The sequence below is a fragment of the Schistocerca cancellata genome, chromosome 6 (assembly GCF_023864275.1).
Source record: "Schistocerca cancellata isolate TAMUIC-IGC-003103 chromosome 6, iqSchCanc2.1, whole genome shotgun sequence".
NCBI classification, from domain to species: domain Eukaryota; kingdom Metazoa; phylum Arthropoda; class Insecta; order Orthoptera; family Acrididae; genus Schistocerca; species Schistocerca cancellata.
The window spans coordinates 46,622,154-46,647,447 of record NC_064631.1 but is presented as its reverse complement, the minus strand read 5'-3'; positions in this window follow the sequence as shown (position 1 = coordinate 46,647,447).

The window sequence follows — 25,294 nt, the reverse complement described above, 5'->3', positions numbered from 1 at the left end:
TAAAGTTCAAACATGTGCAGAAATCATTGTTCATGAATCATGAGTAGAGTGAAATTACTGGTGATTGTCTGTTAATGTTGAGGTTTCCATAGAGTGCTTGCCGCTGTTAATCGCGTTTTCATTAATTGATTACTCCAACAACAAGTTTATGCAAAACCACTCGCTATACGAACGAAGTCTAGCTGGTGTGGGAAAACATTTTAGAGAGCAAAAATACCTCGAACTATGACAGAATTTGACCAGTCTAGATACTGTTTCAAAATCTGTTCATAAAAATGTTTAACTGTGTCTAATGATTTTCGTGATACAGTTAGTTGTCTCAGATTCTAATGAGTGTGGTAACGCTTCTGAAATGTCACATCTTGTAATAAAGTTGAGTTTACAAGTGTTAAGGACTGTCTCATCTCTAAAAACATTTTTCCTAGTATTTACAGTATCGTGGCGTTATCTTACATCTGGACTAAGTGTCATAAGTAAGTGTTCTGTATTGGTCCGTCGTGGTATACCTATTGTATAGTCAAACGAATGTACCGCAAAGTGATAAGAGGAACTGCGATACAGCAACGTTACGTAGGGCTCATGAAAACCAGGCGGAATGTAATTCAGGTCGTTAGGAAACTTTTGAGCACGACAGCATATGTACGGACAGTCAAATGATTATAATTTCAGAAAAACTGGATGATTTATTCAGGAGAAAGAGCTTCACAAACCGAGCAACAATAACGCGTTGGTCCACGTCTGGAATCTCATTGACGACCAGAATTGTGTTCAGTGATGGGTCCTGTCTCGAAATGAGCCCCGATGGCAAGCGAAGACGTGACCGGAGACACCTCGGACAGCGGTGGGGTACCGGCCTGGCTGTCGTCAGCCACACGGCCCGACAATCTGGAGAGATGGACTGGGGTGCCATTTATTTTAATAGCAGGACCCCTTTGGTTTTCGTTAGCTACACCCTTACAGCACAGTGGTACATCGACGACATTCTACGCCCCGTTTTCTTACCCTTCATGGCACGCCGCCCTATGCATGCATTTCAGCAAAATAAAGCCCGCCCACACACGAGTTTCTTCTGCTTTCCTTCGTGCTTGCCAAACCCTACCTTTGTAAGGTGACTAAAATTTCGCACATTACATGCACTCATCTACATACAGGGTGTTTCAAAAATGACCGGTAAAACTAAAGGAGCAGCGATAGAAATACACCGTTTGTTGCAATATGCTTGGGACAACAGTACATTTTCAGGTGGACAAACTTTCGAAATTACAGTAGTTACAATTTTCAACAACAGATGGCGCTGCAAGTGATGTGAAAGATATAGAAGACAACGCAGTCTGTGGGTGCGCCATTCTGTACGTCGTCTTTCTGCTGTAAGCGTGTGCTGTTCACAACGTGCAAGTGTGCTGTAGACAACATGGTTTATTCCTTAGAACAGAGGATTTTTCTGGTGTTGGAATTCCACTGCCTAGAACACAGTGTTGTTGCAACAAGACGAAGTTTTCAACGGAGGTTTAATGTAACCAAAGGACCGAAAAGCGATACAATAAAGGATCTGTTTGAAAAATTTCAACGGACTCGGAACGTGACGGATGAACGTGCTGGAAAGGTAGGGCGACCGCGTACGGCAACCACAGAGGGCAACGCGCAGCTAGTGCAGCAGGTGATCCGACAGCGGCCTCGGGTTTCCGTTCGCCGTGTTGCAGCTGCGGTCCAAATGACGCCAACGTCCACGTATCGTCTCGTGCGCCAGAGTTTACACCTCTATCCATACAAAATTCAAACGTGGCAACCCCTCAGCGCCGCTACCATTGCTGCACGAGAGACATTCGCTAACGATATAGTGCACAGGATTGATGACGGCGATATGCATGTGGGCAGCATTTGGTTTACTGACGAAGCTTATTTTTACCTGGACGGCTTCGTCAATAAACAGAACTGGCGCATATGGGGAACCGAAAAGCCCCATGTTGCAGTCCCATCGTCCCTGCATCCTCAAAAAGTACTGGTCTGGGCCGCCATTTCTTCCAAAGGAATCATTGGCCCATTTTTCAGATCCGAAACGATTACTGCATCACGCTATCTGGACATTCTTCGTGAATTTGTGGCGGTACAAACTGCCTTAGACGACACTGCGAACACCTCGTGGTTTTTGCAAGATGGTGCCCTGCCACGTCGCACGGCCGACGTCTTTAATTTCCTGAATGAATATTTCGATGATCGTGTGATTGCTTTGGGCTATCCGAAACACACAGGAGGCGGCGTGGATAGGCCTCTCTATTCGCCAGACATGAACCCCTGTGACTTCTTTCTGTGGGGACACTTGAAAGACCAGGTGTACCGCCAGAATCCAGAAACAATTGTACAGCTGAAGCAGTACATCTCATCTGCATGTGAAGCCATTCCGCCAGACACGTTGTCAAAGGTTTCGGGTAATTTCATTCAGAGACTACGCCATATTGCTACGCATGGTGGATATGTGTAAAATATCGTACTATAGAGTTTCCCAGACCGCAGCGCCATCTGTTGTTGAAAATTGTAACTACTGTAATTTCGAAAGTTTGTCTGCCTGAAAATGTACTGTTGTCCCAAGCATATTGCAACAAACGGTGTATTTCTATCGCTGCTCGTTTAGTTTTTATTGCCGTTTCAAATATACCGGTCACTTTTGAAACACTCTGTACTTTGCCGTGATTTACAACCGGAACTAGGTGTCATTTGGTAGGATGTACATCGTATATATGAACATTTAAAGAAGACTGACATTATCACGTACATCTTGTGAGTAGTTGTTCACGCTTATTGCATGAAAGGTGATGGAGTGTCTTTATCATCAAAATGGCGTAATGAATGATTGCCTATACTAGCAGAGGTTGGAACGCCGGTGGAAATAAAACGGCAGGCGTATGACAGACACTGCGTGGAGAAGCCCGCACAGGTGCTTAACACAGAAAGTAGCCCTAGGCGGACGGTCGGGACACCTGAGCACTAAAGCACAGTAGAGTGGCGGCTGGCCGGTTTGTAGCTAGGCCGGAAGGATAACTGGAAACCCTCAAAAGCTTGGATGCAGCAGGGAGGAACAAGGAAGCGTTACTTCGGAAATCACGCACGCTGTGCTATTTCCGAGGATTTTTACTCTGAGAAGCGTGCCATTGGGTGAATTCCTAATTAACGAGAACAGGTATTTCTTCGCAAACTTTCCGCGCTGGACGACAAAAGACTAAAATATGGTTGGTTGGAGTTTGGGAGAATCTGTAGAGAGGGAGAATATATGATTTGGTTTCTGCAGTTACGAGGGAGGGGAGCCGAGCTTTGCTGGGAAGCCAGCGGTGGAGAGAAAGAGGTCTTCCGTTTTGAGCGCCCGTGTTTGACGGTCGCTCAGTATCAGCTTTTTTGTTGGTACAGACGGACCTGCTGTCTTTGCTCTCAGGAGATTTTATAGTTATAACGGTTAGGCACCGTACTGTTACGAACTTATACGATTCTGGACTTCGCCTCCGGGTAGGGAGTCGTCATTGAGTACGCAGCGTTCAGTGATTGAGAGCACTACTTCTATCTATACTCACGTAGAAACGTTGTCTGAACTTCGTCCTTGTGGCTGGGAGTTCGCGTTTCTCGTCTGTAGAACACAGAGAGGAGAAGACAGTATTGTATCATACTGGTCAGAGGACCGTCTTCTGTCGTTTCTTATTTTGTGGCTGGAGTTCTTCCTTCGTTGCAGACGTGTACGAGAACCATCACTCCGACGCACAGGACGCAGTACATACGGTGATATTGCTAATTGCTTCAGCTTATTAGGGCTATAAAGCTAAACAGCTGTGATCACGTAACTTTTATTTCCACTGAGGTTGCACACCATTGTAGATCATCTTTGAAAGTAGTATCTTCTAGTGTTTGGTACGTAGATGATGTCAGTTATCCCGCGTTATTTGTATCAGATCGCGTAGCCACAATAAGGCGCAGATTTGTTCAATTGATCACCAATATTAGTTAGGAAATTCATTTTTGTCTCTCTGTGTCCACTGGACATTAATATATAAACATTTGTAATGTATAAAGGGGTTTTAACATGGAATAAATGCACAAGCAGAGACAGAACTTCCCTTAATCATTCATTTATGTTTATGTTGTAATGTATACGTCAAAGGGCAAGAAGAAGAAGAAGATATCACCATTAAGAGCTCGTCAGATCTGCTTCAGGGTGTAGTTAGACAGGGCCAAATATTCATTTTCGCGTTCACTATTTTCGGTTGCGCACATTCATTATACACCTGCCTGGAGTGAGAACTTTTGAAGTGTTATGGGCAGGGTCCTCCAATCAGCACGGAATTTTGACAATTTAACGCGCCGAACGGACAGGATTTGGCACGATATCTCTCAGACAGACATCCAACAACTCTTTCAGTCAATGACAGCCTGAATAACTGCTTGCATGATGGGCGGAGGTGGACCCGCTCAATTTGTGAAGCACTTTCAACTGAATAAATCATTCAGCTTTTATGAAATAGTAGTCATTATTGGTCTGCACATATACTTCACGCCTTCCGATTCCCGTCCCATTTGGATAACTCCTTCGTGGTATATCGTTTTTTTCTGTCTTAGAGCGTATTTGTGAACTGATATAGTAAGGTGTTTTCGCGAAATGCAGTAACTGTTCGGTGAGGTAAAGTTCTTAAAACGTGTAGTTAAATTGTTTGGAGAGACTTCGTGTAGCGGCGAAATACTGAAAATATGCAGTCGGAAGTTTATTTGGGGATCCAATAACGGATTGAGTTCGGGAGAAAATATTCTCTCCAGGGGAACTACAGTTCGGCCACTTAAAAGCTTTGGTTTACCCAGTCACAATTACATTGACGTATTTATATTTTATTCATAACGACAGCGCTAGCGAGAGAGGCCATCAGTGTCATTAATACAGACTGAGGGAACCACCACAAACTTCTGACCTATTAAGTTAATTAGTAATCAGGCCGAAGATTGCTCTCTTACTGCCGTACTTCACACTGCAGGGTTCCATCAAACTGGCAAGCCCTTGCCTCCACCCGGACTACGAAACACATTGGCTAATTACAAGACTTAGGCAGTGCAGGAAGAACAGCACATAGCAGGCACTGCAACTTTCCCCGTGCTGTTCTTTATCATAGGTGTGAGTTTGTAAAGAGAGTATGTCTTACGGCCTTTCACTTTATTGCTATAATCCGAACGTGGAGCTTCTCTTCGGAGGTAACACGGGGAAGCTGGTTGTGTAGTAAGGGCAAATGAAAAACTGGTACAAAATATGACGTCCTTTTTGTGTCATCCAGTCTTGTGTCTGGTTTCATGTTGTCTGCCAGGACTTACACTGAGGTAACTTAAGTTATGGGATGCCTCCCAATCACGTGTCGAACTTCTTTTTGTCCCGCTTAGTGCAACAACTCGAGGTGTTATGGGAACAACAAGTCTTTGAAAGTCCCCTGCAGAAATACTGTGCTATGCTGCCACTATAGCCATCCATAATTGCGAAAGTATTGCCAGTAAGGATTTTGTACACGAACTGACCTCTCGGTGATGTGCTATAAATTTGCTACGGGATTCGTGACGGGTGATGTGGATGGTCAAAGCACTCACCTGAATTGTTCAGAATGCTTTTCAAACCACTCGCGAACAATTGCGAGCGGGTGACATGGCGCATTGTCATCCATAAAAATTGCTTTGTCGTTTAGGAATACAAAGTCCACGAATGCCTGCAAATAGTCTCGAAGTAGCCGAATACAACCGTTTCCAGTCAATGGTCAGTTGGACCAGAGAACCCAGTCCATTAGATGTAAGCACAGCCCCCACCACTATGGAGCCGCAACCAGCTTGCACAGTGCCTTGTTCACAACGCGCGTCCATCGCTTCATGGGGACTGCGACACACTCTTCACCGATCATAAGCTCTTACAAACTGAAATCGGGACACTTTCGACCAGGCCACGTCTTTCCAGTCATCTTGCGTCCAATCGAAATGGTTACGATCCCAGAAGAGGCGCTGCAGGCGATGCCGTGCTGTTAGTAGAGGGAAGCGCGTCGGTCGTCTACTCGCGTAGCCCATTAACGCCATATTTCGCCGCACTGCCCTAACGGATACATTCGTCGTACGTTCCACATTCAATTCTGCGGTTACTTCACGCAGTATTGCTTGTCTCTTAGCACTGACAACGCTACGCAAACGCTGCTGGTTTCGGTCGTTAAGTGAAGAGCGTCAGCCACTGCGTTGCCAATGCCGAGAGGTATGCATGAAATCTAGTATTCTTGGCACACTCTTCACACTGTGGATCTCGCAATACTGAATCACCTAACGATTTCCGAAATGGAATGTCTCATCTGTCTGGCTCCAACTACTATGCTGCATTCAAAGTGCGTTAATTCCCGTCGTGAGGTCATAATCATACCAGGAATATTGTCACATGAATCACGTGACTACAAACGGCAGCTCCGCCAATGCACTGCCCTTTCATGTCTTGTGTACGCGACGCTACCGCCATGTGTATACATGCATATCGCTATCCCATGACCATTCTCATCCCAGTGTGTACTCTAGAGCCAACATCTTCACTTCAGAGTAGCACCTGCACATTGTCCTCAATCACTTGTTGGATGTATTCTAATTTATTTCATCCCATACAGTTTTTGCCCTCTAGAGAAAGTGGCCACTCTACGGTGTTTGTTGACAGATAATGTCCCTTACATATTTTGACTCTACATGTTATAACGTATCGCACCAAATACACTCCTGGAAACTGAAATAAGAACACCGTGAATTCATTGTCCCAGGAAGGGGAAACTTTATTGACACATTCCTGGGGTCAGATACACCACATGATCACACTGACAGATCCACAGGCACATAGACACAGGCAACAGAGCATGCACAATGTCGGCACTAGTACAGTGTATATCCACCTTTCGCAGCAATGCAGGCTGCTATTCTCCCATGGAGACGATCGTAGAGATGCTGGATGTAGTCCTGTGGAACGGCTTGCCATACCATTTCCACCTGGCGCCTCAGTTGGACCAGCGTTCTTGCTGGACGTGCAGACCGCGTGAGACGACGCTTCATCCAGTCCCAAACATGCTCAATGGGGGACAGATCCGGAGATCTTGCTGGCCAGGGTAGTTGACTTACACCTTCTAGAGCACGTTGGGTGGCACGGGATACATGCGGACGTGCATTGTCCTGTTGGAACAGCAAGTTCCCTTGCCGGTCTAGGAATGGTAGAACGATGGGTTCGATGACGGTTTGGATGTACCGTGCACTATTCAGTGTCCCCTCGACGATCACCAGTGGTGTACGGCCAGTGTAGGAGATCGCTCCCCACACCATGATGCCGGGTGTTGGCCCTGTGTGCCTCGGTCGTATGCAGTCCTGATTGTGGCGCTCACCTGCACGGCGCCAAACACGCATACGACCATCATTGGCACCAAGGCAGAAGCGACTCTCATCGCTGAAGACGACACGTCTCCATTCGTCCCTCCATTCACGCCTGTCGCGACACCACTGGAGGCGGGCTGCACGATGTTGGGGCGTGAGCGGAAGACGGCCTAACGGTGTGCGGGACCGTAGCCCAGCTTCATGGAGACGGTTGCGAATGGTCCTCGCCGATACCCCAGGAGCAACAGTGTCCCTAATTTGCTGGGAAGTGGCGGTGCGGTCCCCTACGGCACTGCGTAGGATCCTACGGACTTGGCGTGCATCCGTGCGTCGCTGCGGTCCGGTCCCAGGTCGACGGGCACGTGCACCTTCCGCCGACCACTGGCGGCAACATCGATTTACTGTGGAGACCTCACGCCCCACGTGTTGAGCAATTCGGCGGTACGTCCACCCGGCCTCCCGCATGCCCACTATACGCCCACGCTCAAAGTCCGTCAACTGCACATACGGTTCACGTCCACGCTGTCGCGGCATGCTACCAGTGTTAAAGACTGCGATGGAGCTCCGTATGCCACGGCAAACTGGCTGACACTGACGGCGGCGGTGCACAAATGCTGCGCAGCTAGCGCCATTCGACGGCCAACACCGCGGTTCCTGGTGTGTCCGCTGTGCCGTGCGTGTGATCATTGCTTGTACAGCCCTCTCGCAGTGTCCGGAGCAAGTATGGTGGGTCTGACACACCGGTGTCAATGTGTTCTTTTTTCCATTTCCAGGAGTGTATTTTTAAGTGAAGAAGAAAGTAATACATAGGAACTTTATGCTTTTTCCCGATCGGTTACATAGTGACCACTTTTCGCTACCTAAGGGGGCAATGTGACCAGTGCCGTCGCGACATTATCCCATGTTCGTTGTTCTGATTTTCGCACAATTCTTCCAGACATCTCGATGACATAGAATCAGAAACAATACCAATCGGCTGCCCATGGCAGAGTTTTCATTTGAATAGAGACGGTATTAAATAATCTGAAGCAATTAATTCAAAATTATCACAAACGTATAGAATAAAAGATGTAGATTTATATATAAGAGGCTTTATAAGTCAATATAGTATTATACGTGAGAGATGGAACTAAATAAATTTCACTGGGTCATATTCCCGACGTGTACCGTAGCCACTTTCCCCGAACGGATGTTGTGTCTGCATTAGTGGTCCACAGTTGAAACTATCAAATCGACATAAATAGCAAGGAACCGTACTAGTAAGCCAATAGACGTTGTTTAAACGTTGGTATTGAAAATCGCATTACTCTGCGCATAAGTGAGGTAAGAAGAATAATATAAATGGTTCACATTACATCAGACGACTAAGAAATAGAAAAGTTTTACAGTAAAAACAACGGAATAGGCTACCTCTGTCAGACTCACTGACAACAGTGAGGATGGATATTATAACTAGTCCGATCACTGTTGAGCGTACATTGTATGCAATCGCCACTTTCAGATTGACCTAACAAATTTAGTCCACCTTACACTACGGACCCCTCTAGTGCAATGAAACAAATTCCCTGATGTCTCCACTTACGTCCCACACCCACCCTTCTTTTAGTCAGTGTTCAATATTTTCAAAGATCCATTTCCTCGCCGATTCTGCTGACAATGTGTCCACTTAATTTTCAATAAGTTTCTGCAACACTGCACCTTCTTCTTTCCCCCCTTTCCGACAGTCTGTGATTCGCTTCCGTACACTACTGCAACTCAGAAATCTTTCTTATAAATTTGTTCCTCAGCTGAAGTTCTATGTAAATTTCTCTTAGCGAGCAATGCCCCCTTTGTGCTCTAGAATGCTTCCTACATATGAATATTATTACCACTGTCCAGCGTGAGTTTGAAAAACGTCCCCTGGCAGCACGTTGCACGTACCGCTGTAGGAAGGTACGGTATGTAAGGGAAACAGAGGCGATAGGGGAGTAATTCTAGCGACGATAGGGGGTGCGAATGGGAAAATCCACTGATATAAGGATCTTTGACACTTGGCAGATAGATCTGACCCGGTAACTGGGATCAAGCATCTAGAAAACGGGGAATCTGATCGGTTATTCGCGTGCTACTGTCGCGGGCATCTGTGGCAAGTGGTTGAAGGACGAAGGAACTAAGCGTAGGCGACAAGTTGTTGGACGTCCACGTTTTCATGACAGAACACGTTGGTCGGAGGCTTGCCCGTTCTAAAACGCAGTGCAGACGGCGATCTGCGGCAGACATGACGACAGAGTACAGACAGAGCTGGTGCAGACGCAAGCATCTCGGATCACATCGTTCACAGCATTTGATTGTACATGGGGCTCTACAGCAAGTAACTCCTATCTGTTCCTTTATTTTTTTATTCATCAGTGTTCTGACCGGGTTCATGCGGCTCGCCACGAATTTCTCTCCTGTGCCAACCTCTTCATTTCAGAGTAGCACTTGCAATCTCCGTCCTCAATTACCTGCTGGATGTATTCTAAACCCTGTCTTCCTATACAGTTTTTGCCCTCTACAGCTCGCTCTAGTACCATGAGGTCATTCCCTGACGTCGTAACAGATGTTCTATCATCCTGTCCCTTCTACTTCTCAGTGTTTTCCAAACATTCTTCGCAGAACCTCCTTATTCCTTACCTTATCAGTCCACCTAATTTTCAACGTTAGTCTGTAGCACCACATCTCAAATGCTTCTATTCTCTTCTGTTCCGGTTTTCCCAAAGTCCATATTTCACTACCATGCAATGCTGTGCTCCAAATGCATATTCTCAGAAATTTCTTTCTTCCTGAAAATAAAGACTATGTTTGATAGCAATAGACTTTTCTTGGCCAGGAAAGCCCTTTTTGCCAGTGTTAGTCTGCTTTTGATATCCTCCCTGCTCCGTCCGTCATTCGTCGTTTTGCTGCATAGGTAGCAAAATTCCTTAACTTCATCTATTTCGTGACCATCAATCCTAATGTTAAGTTTCTCACTGTTCTCATTTCTGCTACTTCTCATTACTTTCACGTGCCTTCGATTTACTCTCAGTCCATATTCTGTACTCATTAGACTGTCCATTCCGCCGGCCGAAGTGGCCGTGTGGTTCTAGGCGCTGCAGTCTGGAGCCGCGAGACTGCTACGGTCGCAGGTTCGAATCCTGCCTCGGGAATGGATGTGTGTGATGTCCTTAGGTTAGTTAGGTTTAACTAGTTCTAAGTTCTAGGCGACTAATGACCTCAGAAGTTGAGTCCCATAGTGCTCAGAGCCATTTGAAGCCATTTAGACCGTCCATTCCATTCATCAGATCATGTAATTCTTCTTCACTTACATTCAGGATAACAATGTCATCAGCGAGTCATATCACTGATGCTCTTTTTCCTTGAACTTTAATTCCACTCATGAATCTTTCTTTTATTTCCATTATTGCTTCTTCGATGTACAGATTGAACAGTAGGGGCGAAAGACTAGATCCCTGTGTTACACCCTTTTTAATCCGAGCATTTCGTTCCTGGTTGTCCACTCTCATTATTCCCTTGTACATATTGTATATTACCCGTCTCCTCCTATAGCGTACACATATTTTTCTAATAATTTCGAACATCTTGCAGTATTTTACACTATCGAACGCCTTTTCTGGTTCGACAAATACTATGAACGTGTCTTGATCTGTCTTTTGTATTGCTTCCCTCATAAATTGCAACGTCAGAATTGCCTATCTGGTGTCTTTATCTTTCCTGAAGCCAAATTGATCATCTAGCACATCTTCAATTTCTTTTGCCATTCTTCTGTATATTATTATTGTCAGCAACTTGGATGCATGAGCTGTTAAGCTTATTGTACGATAATTCTCGCACTTGTTAGCTCTTGTAGTCTTCGGAATTGTGTGGATGATATTTTTCCGAAAGTCAGAAGGTATATTGCTTGACTGATACATTCTACACACCAACCTAAATAGTCGATGTTTGCCACTTCGCCTAACTATTTTAGAAATTCTGATGGAGTGTTATCGATCCCTTCTGCCTTACTTGATCTTACGTCCTCTAAAGCTCTCTTAAATTCTGATTCTAATACTGGATCCCCTATCTCTTCTAAATCGACTCCTGTTTCTTCTTCTATCTCATCAGGCAAATCTTCCCCTTCATAGAGGCCTTCAGTGTATTCTTTCCACCTATCCACTCTCTCCTCTGCATTTAACAATGGAATTCCGATTGTACTCTTAATATTATCTCACTTGCTTTTAATTTCACTGGAGGTTCTTTTTGACTTTCCTATATGCTGAGTCAATCCTTCCTACTATCATTTCTTTTTCCGATTTCTTCACATTTTTCATGCAACCATTTCGTCTTAACTTCCCTGCACTTTCTATTTATTTCATTCCTCAGCGACTTGTATTTCTGTATTCCTGAATTTCCCTGAAGACTTTTGTACTTCCTTCTTTCATCGATCAGCTGAAGTATTTCTTTGTTACCCACTGTTTCTTCGCAGTTACCTTCTTTGCACCTATGTTTTTCTTTCCAGCTTCTGTGATTGCCCTTTTTAAAGATGTCCATTCCTCTTCAACTATATTGCCTACTGGACTATTCTTTATTGCTGTATCTACAGCATTAGAAAACTTCAAGCGTATCTCTTCATTCCTTAGAACTTCCGTATCCCATTTCTTTGCATATTGATTCTTCCTGATTAATCTCTTTAAACTTCAGCCTACTCTTCATCACTACTAGATTGTGATCTGAGTCTATATCTACTCCTGGCTACGCCTTACAATCCAGAATGTCTTTTTTTGAAAAAGTTTTTTTACTTTGGTAGCTGATCTTTATAGATTTTTATGAGCTGACTCCAAATCTAGCCTTTGTCTTTTTGTATCACCCATAGTTTTCGAGCAATATGCTTTTTACTATATAGTATAAAAATCCTATGATTTACGGTAAACAGGGAAATTAATGAAACGCTTTGTTACAACATAAGCATGGTTTGTATTTACAGTAAAGTACCTAAAACAATGATATGTGTTAATAGAGGTTTCATTTGTCAGCTGGAATTGGTTTGTATTTTCTTTCTCTTTTTCCTTTGAATCTTCATGTGTAGCTTTTTCTACGATGAGTCACTTGCTGAACTTCTCGGTGAAGTGACCAACAATAGTCCCCCATCATGTTGGTGTTCCAGTGGCCTTGGTAGCGTTTCTCCATCTCGTGTCCTAGTGAAAACGCTCTCTTTACTCCTCACTAACATCTCCCATATTGTCCGGGAAGTAATCAAAGTGACTGTTCAAAAAGTGAACTTTCAGGCTCATTAAACATCCTAAAGTTTTAAACTTATTTAACATTGTAGTTATAATAGAAACACATTCTGGGTCTTTTTCATATCCTAGGAACTTTGTAACGACTTTCTTGAATGATACCCATACTTCTTTCCCATTTAAGGTAATTTTGGATTCAAAGTTAACGTCAAACACCAATTTTCTAATTTCAGGTCCGACAAAGACGCTTTCTTTTAGTTTAGCTTCTGAAAGGTGTGGAAACTTTTGACAGAGATACTTAAAACATGGTCCATCTTTAGACAAAGCCTTTACAAACTGTTTCATTGGGCCTAATTTTATAAGTATAGGTGGTAGGAGTACGTTTTTTGGATACACAAGGTTTTTGCGTAGAATGTTCTTCTCACCAGGTTTTAAAGATTCCCTCACAGGTCATTTCTTTTCTGCACCGGTGTTGATCTCTAGCCCTACTGTCAGATTCACACAAGAAACATGGAAATTTGGTAAAGCCACCTTGCTGATCAAGGAGAATGCATGTTACTTTTAGATCGCCACATGTAATCCAACCATGAGCAGAATAGCCTATTTTATTTAGCACTATTTCTAGGTTTTCATAACTTTCTTTCATATGTACAGAATGCCCAACAGGTATAGATGCATATATGTTACCATTGCGTAATAAAACAGCCTTTAAACTAGTTTTGGATGAATCGATAAACAGCCTCCTGTCTTCCTTTTTGTATTCAATACCAAGCTCATTCACAAGACCGGGAATGTCTGAGCAGTACACTGAATAACCTTCTTGTTGAAAAAACCTGGAAAATTGCTGCTCTCTCTTTCTATACATGTAGTATATTCTGGTTCCAAGCGACAATGAGTTCTTTTCTTTTAATCTAGAACCAAGCAATTCATCTTTTTCTTTCGTTACGCCCAGATCCCTAATCAAATCGTTAAGCTCTGTCTGAGTAAACAATTTGGGCTCTAGACTTTCTGTGTTACAACGGAATTTATCATCATCTGCTTCATCTAAATCAGATTGTACAACAGAAACTACTTCTGTTGGAATAGAATTTAAATCATCTGGTGGTTCAGGAACCGGCAAATCCACGCCATGATCTGGTCGGATGGCGGACGGAAGGTTAGGGTAGCTAATTACCTTCTTGTTTTTCGAATTATGACCAGTAACATCAACACTGCAAAAGTAGCAATAATGGGAAATATTTCTTGGCTCCCTCCATATCACAGGGACAGCAAATCTAAAGGCTTTCATCTCCTTTTTGGACCATTTTCTCAGATCTTCAAGACAAACATAACATACCTTATGCGGTGCCCAAGATTTATCTTGATCATCAAGTTTTAGATCCAAAGTATGATAGATAAATCTTTTTCACAAAGTCTGTAAAGTGTATTTCGTGATTTTTAATCGCAAATTCACCACAAATATAACGGTTTTTACAACCAGGATTAGACATTGTACTGAGCACATGTACAGGAAACGGGAAAGTGAGGTTAGGTTGACAGTAAACAAAACATTATCTGTTAACACAAAAATAGAATCGACCTTTTTTTTGCGAGCAAATGTGTTTCAGCAGTGCTACCAATGTCATCTACATTCATTACACCTCCTTTTTAAATTATTTTAACTGTATAAAAGCTGTTAAATTCTTTGAAAATTGCTTAATTTAATAAATTTAACTGTAACATGTGAAGAAATGGTGGGTGATACAGGTTTTTAAGTATCATATTTGTATTTCCACCCGAAAAAAGACATGAGAATAAGGTATTTTCAGCAAAAAAGTTTTTCCATCGTTGGCCTGTGCACGGACCAAGTGCCAGAGACATGGAACTCCATCCCACAAATTGACATCCGACACCTGTACAACACAATGCATTCACGTTTGCATGCTTGCATGCAACATTCTGGCGGTTACCTCGGTTATTAATGTACTAGCATTTCACATTTGCAATGGCTCATCTTGCACGTACAGTAACGTATGATACTGAAATGTTAATCACTTAAATATGGTTCGTAGACAAAATGTGTTGCAGAAATTTCATTACTCTATATTGATTATTTTATGCTGCCGTGATTTTTTCCCGCCAGTTGTAAGTGGGCTGTTTAGGTTCTTATATTGGTAACGCCGCCGCCACGTATGAAAATGACTGGCTGTGCTGTGTGCAGTCTGTGGCTAGTTTGCATTGTTGTCTGCCATTGTAGTGTTGGGCAGCTGGATGTGAACAGCGCGTAGCGTTGCGCAGTTGGAGGTGAGCCGCCAGCAGTGGTGGATGTGGGGAGAGAAATGGCGGAGACTTGAAATTTGTAAGACTGGATGGCATATATATTATGATTATTAAGGTAAATACATTGCTTGTTCTCTATTAAAATCTTTCATTTGCTAACTATGCCAATCAGTAGTTAGTGCCTTCAGTAGTTTGAATCTTTTATTTAGCTGGCAGTAGTGGCGCTCGCTGTATTGCAGTAGTTCGAGTAACGAAGATTTTTGGTGAGGTAAGTGATTTGTGAAAGGTACAGGTTAATGTTAGTCAGGGCCATTCCTTTGTAGGGATTTCTGAAAGTCAGATTGCGTTGCGCTAAAAAATATTGTGTGTCAGTTTAAGCACAGTCTTGTATAAATGTTAAAAAGGGGACGTTTCACAGTGTACGCGAACACTTCTAGTACTTATAGTCATAAGCACAGTGGACACAAACTGAAGTCACTTCAGATATCGTGTAAACACCTCTGAAGACGTGATAATGGACTCAGTTCAGGGAGGTAGAAAGATTGAAGTTTCTCCACTTATCTCCTGTCCACGTAAAGCCATATTGATGGTTAGCTTCTGCAGTGCTGTTACATTGTGGGGATGTTAATTTCTGTGTTACTGATATCACTCTACCGGCGTCAGAGTTTGCAACAGAACTGCAAGTTTCCATCAGACGCGGCCAGTAGTGGCGTGGGATCTGGAGGACCCAATGATGCGCGCCCACTGAGCCACGACTCCAACAGCTCCGTACCACGAGCGCCCTCTGCTGCCACAATACGGGGCGGCCGGTGGCAGGCAGACGGCCCACGTGGACTCGGAGCCCCTTCACTATGCAGACGCTGCCTAGTTGCAGCTCCCACGCCATCGTTGGTGCTCGGTTCACAGAACCTCATCCTTGTCAGCACTGAGAGCTAGATTTTATTTCTTGCTACGTTCTTTGTAATGAATCTTTGTACGCTTGGAGAAATATAAGTTAAGGGGCTCCGGAAAGGCTCAAAATCATGAAAAGTTCAATTTTTACTTTTTTGCGTTTTCTGAATCTGTAGACTATTACCTTTTAATAGATATATAATTTATTCAATTCCGAAGACTACAACTATTTTTAATTTTTTTTTTTTTGAAATGTGTTCTACATGGGCGTGACCCACTATGGTGCTGTTAAACTGCTGTCAAATGGTGTTATTATTAACGTCCGTGTTCATCAGGTACATTTTAGTGATGTGAGATAAAGTATGTGTTGTGGCTAACCTGTGATGGTTCAATATATATCGCTGGTGTGATTGTCGATTGTTTCATGTTTATTTACTCTGTCGTTATCTCGAAAATATTCGTAATTAATTCTGTTTCTTGAGTCTCTGTTTTGTTGAAGTATAATAATGAGTAAAAGTAAAGTTATTAGAAATCCTCTGAAGGCTTTTAAGAAAAGGAGAAATGTTGGAAAGCCAAAGGTATGTGTTATCACTGTAAATAATAACATTCTAACATGGTACGAGCGATGCTTGCTTTAGACAAGGAACGCCTTCGGGCTGCAGACAGGGCTTAAAGAGTCTATAAATACAAGCAAGAGTAAACAGGAGGAGGAACAAGAGGAAGCTGGAGGAGGAATTTGCAGAGGATGAAGATAATCCATCCTATGGACCTGGAATGCACTAAAAAGTTAATCCAATCTTTGTCAAATGGTTCAAATGGCTCTGAGCACTATGGGACTCAACTGCTGATGTCATTAGTCCCCTAGAACTTAGAACTAGTTAAACCTAACTAACCTAAGGACATCACAAACATCCATGCCCGAGGCAGGATTCGAACCTGCGACCGTAGTGGTCTTGCGGTTCCAGACTGCAGCGCCTTTAACCGCACGGCCACTTCGACCGGCCAATCTTTGTCGCTCGATTCCCAAAACTTTTATTTTTTCATACTAATTACATGTTTTCTAAGGATCTTCCAAACATATTTGTTTCAAACTTTCAGTAAATGTTACACAGTACCTTCTGCATAATTCAACACAGCCCTTTTCCAAAAAAACTGTATATTTTTGAATATATAAATAAAAAATTGCAAAAAAGTTGTGAATTTTCATTACAATTGAAAAAAAATCATCTTTAATAACTGAACTAAAATTTTGTAAAATCCCTGTGTTAAGTTGTAGCCCATATTCCAATAAATAATCTGTAAAAAGTTCAACTTCCTACCTCAAATACTTTGTGAGGAAAGATGTAATTTATAAGCGTTATTTTAACATTGCAAGTATAGGGCGTTCCGGAGCCCCTTAAGTGAATGTTCTGTTTACGAAGTTGACTTGTTCACTAATGGTTTCCGGTCCTGTGGAGCTTGCCTACGACAACTGTTGCTGCACTATTCTGTAGCCTTTATCTCTTTACTGTTGTGTACAAAGTCGTACATAACATGCCCAATGTCCCAAATGCTTGTGGTCCCAAGCATTTTCTATGAGAGTGCGATCAGCTGATGCAAAAGACCAGACCAACCAGGAACGTATGCAGTACTGCGAACGTAGCTGTTGCCAGGTAATGTCACAAGCATACTCATCATACAAATACAGAAGAAAAGCAAACACTTGGTTACCGAGAACGTTGAAGAACGAATGAGGAGCTTAATTAAGATGTTTAAAACACAGTGAAACGTAAGAGTTCGTGGAAAATCCGTGGGTAATGCGATCACTGTGGTTTTGATGTTGGCCTAAGGAAACACTGAATGTGAAGTAGCCGGTCGACGTGTTGTCCTTGTTATTGTGTGTATTAAACTGTAAGACGTGTATATTGATATTGTCTATTGTCTATTGTCAAACCACAATTTATGAAAGATGTTTATATTTGATTAATAGGATTAAGTAGGAATAATTAATATTTGTCATGTTGGAAATAATTGTGGTAACAGGGAATGTCTGCACCAAAGTATTGTTGGCAAGACAGACCGCACATTGATATAATTTTAAAAAGGTCGGGAGAGACAGCGTATGGATACATTTTAAGAAAAGAGCGCGAAAGACCGCACATTGATACATTTTGTAATGGTAGCAAGGATTGTGTACACCAGAAAGCATTGTTGGCGGGAGAGACCACACTTTAGCGTTCGTAGGAAGTCAGTAGGAAGCGAGAAGTGAAGCGAGTCGGTAGCAGGTCTGAAGCGAGAGGTTGAGAGGAGCGGTGTGCCTGCCAGCCACCAGCTACGATTTACAAGAGATTATAAACGGATGTACAGAGACATCAGCTAACTATTATCATAAGAGGAACAAATATTATTGAATTAATTTTTTGAGAAACTCAAGACTATTGAAGGTATGTTTGCGCAATGCTAGTTGTACGATTACTGTAAAAAGTAAGTCCCATTTGAACGTTTGTAAAATCATTTCATTCAGAATATAATTAATTTTTGCCAGCAACATTGCATTACTGATTATAATCCATCCCAAAAACCATCAACGTAAAACTTTACAAAATTTTATTGTTGTCAATAAAAAGTTTAAGTATGAATTACGTAACTTCAGTCAAATTAATGAAAGAATAACGTCAGCTTTGCTATTAAAGAATAACGGCAGCTTTGGTTATAAGCCGGCCGGGGTGGCCAAGCGGTTAAAGGCGCTACAGTCTGGAACCGCGCGACCGCTGCGGTCGCAGGTTCGAATCCTGCCTCGGGCATGGATGTGTGTGATATCCTTCGGTTAGTTAGGTTTAAGTAGTTCTAAGTTCTAGGGGATTGATGACCATAGAAGTTAAGTCCCATAGTGCTCAGAGCCATTTGAGCCATTAGCCTTTGGTTATAAATACAGCCACTTATTGTGAAAGCCCACCAGCAGCTAACAGAGTATTGTAAAACAGAGTAAGTATATTGATGTCGCAGTTCGATGTAGCAGTCAGATGTCGATCCAGTAGCAATAAAAATGTTAAGCAACAGTTTTGGGTTATTGCAGGTAACGACTGAGGGCCACGACGACGACACATTCTATGTTTCGACAAACTAATCAAAAAAAATCAATTTAATAAGCAACATTTAAATTTATTTGTGAAGATTAAGAAAGAGAATTAATTTAAAAGGGAAGCTTTCATTTGTTATTATTAATGAAGAGATACAAATCATAAGGGAAGGTTTCATAGGTTATTGTAGAAGGGAAGGTTATCATTAACTGAAGAGATGTAGAGGAGACGGGAGGGTTTCAAAACGAGGAACCTAGAAACAACGGAGAGGCTTCGTCCCGCCGTAGCCCTCAGTGGTTCACAACCCCACAACAGGTCGCAGCAGTCCACCCACCCTCCACCCCGCCGCCCCACACCGAACCCAGGGTTATTGTGCGATTCGGCCCCCAGTGAACCCCTCCCGGGACCGTCTCATACCAGACGAGTGTAACCCCAAATGTTTGCGTGGTAGAGTAATTTCCGTGTACGTGCACGTGGAGACAGTGTTTCTGCAGCAATCGCTAACATAATGTAACTGAGGCAAAATAAGGGGAACCACCCCGCATTCGCCAAGGCATATGGAAAACCGCCTTAAAAACCATCTACAGGCTTGCCGGCACACCGGACCTCAACACTAATGTGCCGGGCGGATTCGTGCCGGGGACCGGCACGCCTTCCTGCTCGGGAAGGAGCGCGTTAGACCGCGCGGGTAGCCGGACCGACTAGCCTTGTTAAGTGTGCATATTATTCCATAGCGCTAAGTTTTAGTGTTCCACTCCTCAGTCGATAAAAACAGAACCGTTACAGGGTCACTTTGTTGTGTGTCTGTCTGCCCGATTGGTCAGATTCCCTTTTTCCAGGAACAGGTAGAGGTGTCAAGTTGAAATTTATATCAAATACTAAGATCTACAGTCTATTTACAGTGTAAAAATTTTAAGGTTCTAAGTCAGTGCACTCAACAGATAAGGCAATTCACATCACAAATTTGGTGCTCGCAAACTCACTCATCAAAACATATGGATGAACTATCTATATACATAATTAAGTTTGTACGCAACCGTCACAGAGCGGGTCCGATTCACACATACAGGGTGTTTCAAAAAAGGCCGGTATATTTGAAACGGCAATAAAAACTAAACGAGCAGCGATAGAAATACACCGTTTGTTGCAATATGCTTGGGACAACAGTACATTTTCAGGCGGACAAACTTTCGAAATTACAGTAGTTACAATTTTCAACAACAGATGGCGCTGCAAGTGATGTGAACGATATAGAAGACAACGCAGTCTGTGGGTGCGCCATTCTGTACGTCGTCTTTCTGCTGTAAGCGTGTGCTGTTCACAACGTGCAAGTGTGCTGTGGACAACATGGTTTATTCCTTAGAACAGAGGATTTTTCTGGTGTTGGAATTCCACCGCCTAGAACACAGTGTTGTTGCAACAAGACAAAGTTTTCAACGGAGGTTTAATGTAACCAAAGGACCGAAAAGCGATACAATAAAGGATCGGTTTGAAACATTTCAACGGACTGGGAACGTGACGGATGAACGTGCTGGAAAGGTAGGGCGACCGCGTACGGCAACCACAGAGGGCAACGCGCAGCTAGTGCAGCAGGTGATCCGACAGCGGCCTCGGGTTTCCGTTCGCCGTGTTGCAACTGCGGTCCAAATGACGCCAACGTCCACGTATCGTCGCATGCGCCAGAGTTTACACCTCTATCCATACAAAATTCAAACGCGGCAACCCCTCAGCGCCGCTACCATTGCTGCACGAGAGACATTCGCTAACGATATAGTGCACAGGATTGATGACGGCGATATGCATGTGGGCAGCATTTGGTTTACTGACGAAGCTTATTTTTACCTGGACGGGTTCGTCAATAAACAGAACTGGCGCATATGGGGAACCGAAAAGCCCCATGTTGCAGTCCCATCGTCCCTGCAGCCTCAAAAAGTACTCGTCTGGGCCGCCAATTCTTCCAAAGGAATCATTGGCCCATTTTTCAGATCCGAAACGATTACTGCATCACGCTATCTGGACATTCTTCGTGAATTTGTGGCGGTACAAACTGCCTTAGACGACACTGCGAACACCTCGTGGTTTATGCAAGATGGTGCCCGGCCACATCGCACGGCCGACGTCTTTAATTTCCTGAATGAATATTTCGATGATCGTGTGATTACTTTGGGCTATCCGAAACATACAGGAGGCGGCGTGGATTGGCCTCCCTATTCGCCAGACATGAACCCCTGTGACTTCTTTCTGTGGGGACACTTGAAAGACCAGGTGTACCGCCAGAATCCAGAAACAATTGAAGAGCTGAAGCAGTACATCTCATCTGCATGTGAAGCCATTCCGCCAGACACGTTGTCAAAGGTTTCGGGTAATTTCATTCAGAGACTACGCAATATTATTGCTACGCATGGTGGATATGTGGAAAATATCGTACTATAGAGTTTCCCAGACCGCAGCGCCATCTGTTGTTGAAAATTGTAACTACTGTAATTTCGAAAGTTTGTCTGCCTGAAAATGTACTGTTGTCCCAAGCATATTGCAACAAACGGTGTATTTCTATCGCTGCTCGTTTAGTTTTTATTGCCGTTTCAAATATATCGGTCATTTTTGAAACACCCTGTATATACATAATTAAGTTAGTACGCAACCGTCAGAGAGCGGGTCCTATTCACACATATGTGGTTATTAACTATTGTCGCACACAGAAGCCAGGGAAGACCGTGGCGTTCTGAACTCTGTCAGCAACGACGTCAGCAGTAGCCAGTCTGACTACATCGGCTTTCCGGACGCACACGCGCTGCATGGGCGCCGCGCAGCCGTCGCTGCCACGGCACAATGTACTGACACCCCTGTGGCAGCCTTCGGCGAAAACGTCAGAGGCAGGCAGGCACATAGCGCCGTGTTGTCAGGTACCCGCTGCAGCGCTTGCCGCCTGCTGGGGACCCGCCGACACGCTCGAGGTGGTGCTGCACAGCCGGGGGAGAGTCACGGGAGATGAACACAGGGTGCCCCTACCGATGTCGTTTCACGCAACACACAATATTATCTCTGTACTTCAAAAACCAGACGCAAGATTTTCATATTCTCTCTCTCGCAACGTGCAAACTGTTAGTCCTAAAGAAAAGAAAATGAACAGGACCTTTTTGTTGGAAATTTAATGTAGTTAAATTTTGTTCTGGGATATGTTTTCCATGGAGGCTACGGTTTTCGACTGATTTAAGAAAAACGTCCGAATGTGACCTTCAAAAGCACCTCCAGCCCCACACTCATCCCTCACCAGTCAGGATTTTTACTATGTTGTTCGTGACACTCCCTCATACCATTGTTCAAAAATCTCCGACTAGACGAACTATTCCCGATATTCGATCTTTTTTGGTTTATATTAACTCGGCTGCTACCCCAGCAGCATAGGTGGCTATTTCGTTAACATGACTGATCTATATGTACAACTTTTGAAAACGTTACATTGACAATGCGATCCACACTTAACTCTTAAACACAGTAGTTCCGAATTCAGGTCTGACAAATACAACGACGTAATTGTTTATATTATGCTGTCAAAATTAAAAAACTCCTAGGTACGATGCACACAGACGTCGATTTTACGTTTTTAAGTGCTAGTCTAAGCTGGTGGCGTAATACGGCAAGTCAATGTTGACCAAAAAAGGACAAATGTGGGAAATGATACGTGCAGTCCAAATTTTTGTACAATGCTAGGAGGGAGTGCGCGGACAACATACTAGAACTCCTGACCGAGCCGGCCGGGGTGACCGAGCGGTTCTAGGCGCTACAGTCTGGAAGCGCACGACCGCTACGGTCGCAGGTTCGAGTCCTGCCTCGGGCATGGATGTGTGTGATGTCCTTAGGTTAGTTAGGTTTAAGTAGTTCTAAGTTCAAGGAGACTGATGACCTTAGAACTTAAGTCCCATAGTGCTCAGAGCCATTTGAACCGTTTTTGAACTCCTGACCGATGGGGGCTGAGTGTGCGATTGGGGGTCACTTTTACACTTTTTTTTAATAACTCGAATACTACGGCCTCTAGCGAAAATGCATCCCAATATAAAATTTAACTACATTATATTTCCCGTCCCGTTCATTTTTTATGTGGGAATAATAGTTTAGTATATGAAAGGCCAGATATAACATTGCGGGTTGCACAAAACGATATCGGTGGGGGCAGCCAAATCACGCTCCGTAGTTGAGGCACTGTGCCAACATTCACTGAGCTTTGAACCAAATACTGCAAGGCAAGGAAACGGCCACTATTGTTAATTTCATTTCAGACACCACCAACAGCGGTGAGAACAGGAAAGCTGTAATGTATCCACGGAAGAAGCGGCTTACAAAACATTTGTAAGACCAGTTCTCGAGTACTGTCCATCTAAGATGCTTATCGGGTTCGAGTAATAGAGGGGATGGAGTAGGTCCGACGAAGATGGGTCCGATTCGTCGTAGGATCGTTTGGTAAGCGCGAGAACCTTACAAAGTCGCTCAACAGACTCCAGCGCTAAACGCTACAATAGGCACGTCGTGTATCAGGAATAGGTTAACTGCTGAAATTCTGAGAACAAAATACTAATTGCTACTGCATTTGTCTGTCGCAGTGGCCACGACTATAAAGTCTCAGCTCGGAGGTTTATCGACAGTTGTCCTTACAATGTATATTCGGGAATGCAGTAAAGCTCCATCACTTTTTATACGTAGCGACTTTAGAAATTAAGTTAAACATGATATCTGACAGTAACAAAGGGGCCGAGACTATTCGTCATCACCGATTCCCTCCCAATTTACGGTATGTGCACGGCTTGGCGAGAAAGGAAAGCGACAGAAGTGGGAGTCCCGCGTAACCAAGAGTTAAGGGAAAAGGATTTTGCACACGAGCGGGGCGAGACAGGAGCCATCCATGTCAGTGTACTGTCGTGGCATCGGGTGGCGCAGCGGGAACAGTACGGAATTCCAATCCGAGCGTCATGGGGTCTAGTCCCTATGTGGAAAGTCTTCTTCTCTGTTTTTAGTTTTTACATTACTTACATTGCAAATAAACATAGATAATGCGCAATATATTGCTTTTATTAGCATCTTCATAAAAGGCGTGTGAAGGAAAGGCAAAAGAAAATTTGAGATCGCAAATAATTTCCAAGAAAGGATTGTGCTTACAGCGTCCTGTAAATAACTTACCAGGAGCGTGCAGGACGTCCGTTAGTACCATTTTGACCTTCGACCAGCCCTCGACGGATGCACCAAGGCAATAAATTCCCCTGTTTTTATGATCAATAGAATAATACCTCATCACTCGTAAATAATCAACAATAATAAACACCAAGACACCAAGAATATTTCACCACAGTGGAAGAATAAAAATCGAAAACAGGTGATTATGTAAAGTGTCTCTTGCAAATCTTGTGAGCAGCAGTCTGATGACGTACTTGCCACTTCGAAACCGGTTACGGCGCTATTGACTTAAATAAGTAGCAGTATTAATAGTGGCTGGTTGCTGTCTTCTTCTTTGTAAGAACCAACCTACATTAATTGTACACAGCCACGGTCTCACCACGTCAGTTTTAGACAAAATAGAATCTAATTTAATATGCAATGTTCTCGTATACGGCTTACAGTTGCTGTATCGAAATTTATTTGCTATCCCACATTTTCCTTTGCCTTCCCTTGCCAAGGCTTTCATGATGAAACAAAAATAGTCTAGTGACAAAGCGCGCGCTTCGTGGTCCAGAAAGCGCAGAACCAAATCCCGTGCAGACCACAACTTTTACACTATGGTTTTTAACCGAGCATTCATTTCGCACAGATGTTGGAGTGGCCACGAAAGACATGTGGTTCGGATTCCACGTTAAATTCAAGGTCTCCATTTTCCGATCAGGTAAGTGCGGAAGGTTAGGGACACGTAAGTAGCTGTAGTGGCGTCCAGTTGAAAGACCTGCAAGAGGCCCACCCGGTACACCAGACAGAATTCTCTTTTGCTCGTGCGTGTCAGCTTGTTTGCTCTGGTGAAAGTCTGGCATGAACTATACAATCATTTTTTTGAATAACTTCATATCGACAGTTCAATTCTTGCACATGTTATTCTGATAAAAGTGGCTAAGAAAATACAGTCCTGGAAATTGAAATAAGAACACCGTGAATTCATTGTCCCAGGAAGGGGAAACTTTATTGACACATTCCTGGGGTCAGATACATCACATGATCACACTGACAGAACCACAGGCACATAGACACAGGCAACAAAGCATGCACAATGTCGGCACTAGTACAGTGTATATCCACCTTTCGCAGCAATGCAGGCTGCTATTCTCCCATGGAGACGATCGTAGAGATGCTGGGTGTAGTCCTGTGGAACGGCTTGCCATGCCATTTCCACCTGGCGCCTCAGTTGGACCAGCGTTCGTGCTGGACGTGCAGACCGCGTGAGACGACGCTTCATCCAGTCCCAAACATGCTCAATGGGGGACAGATCCGGAG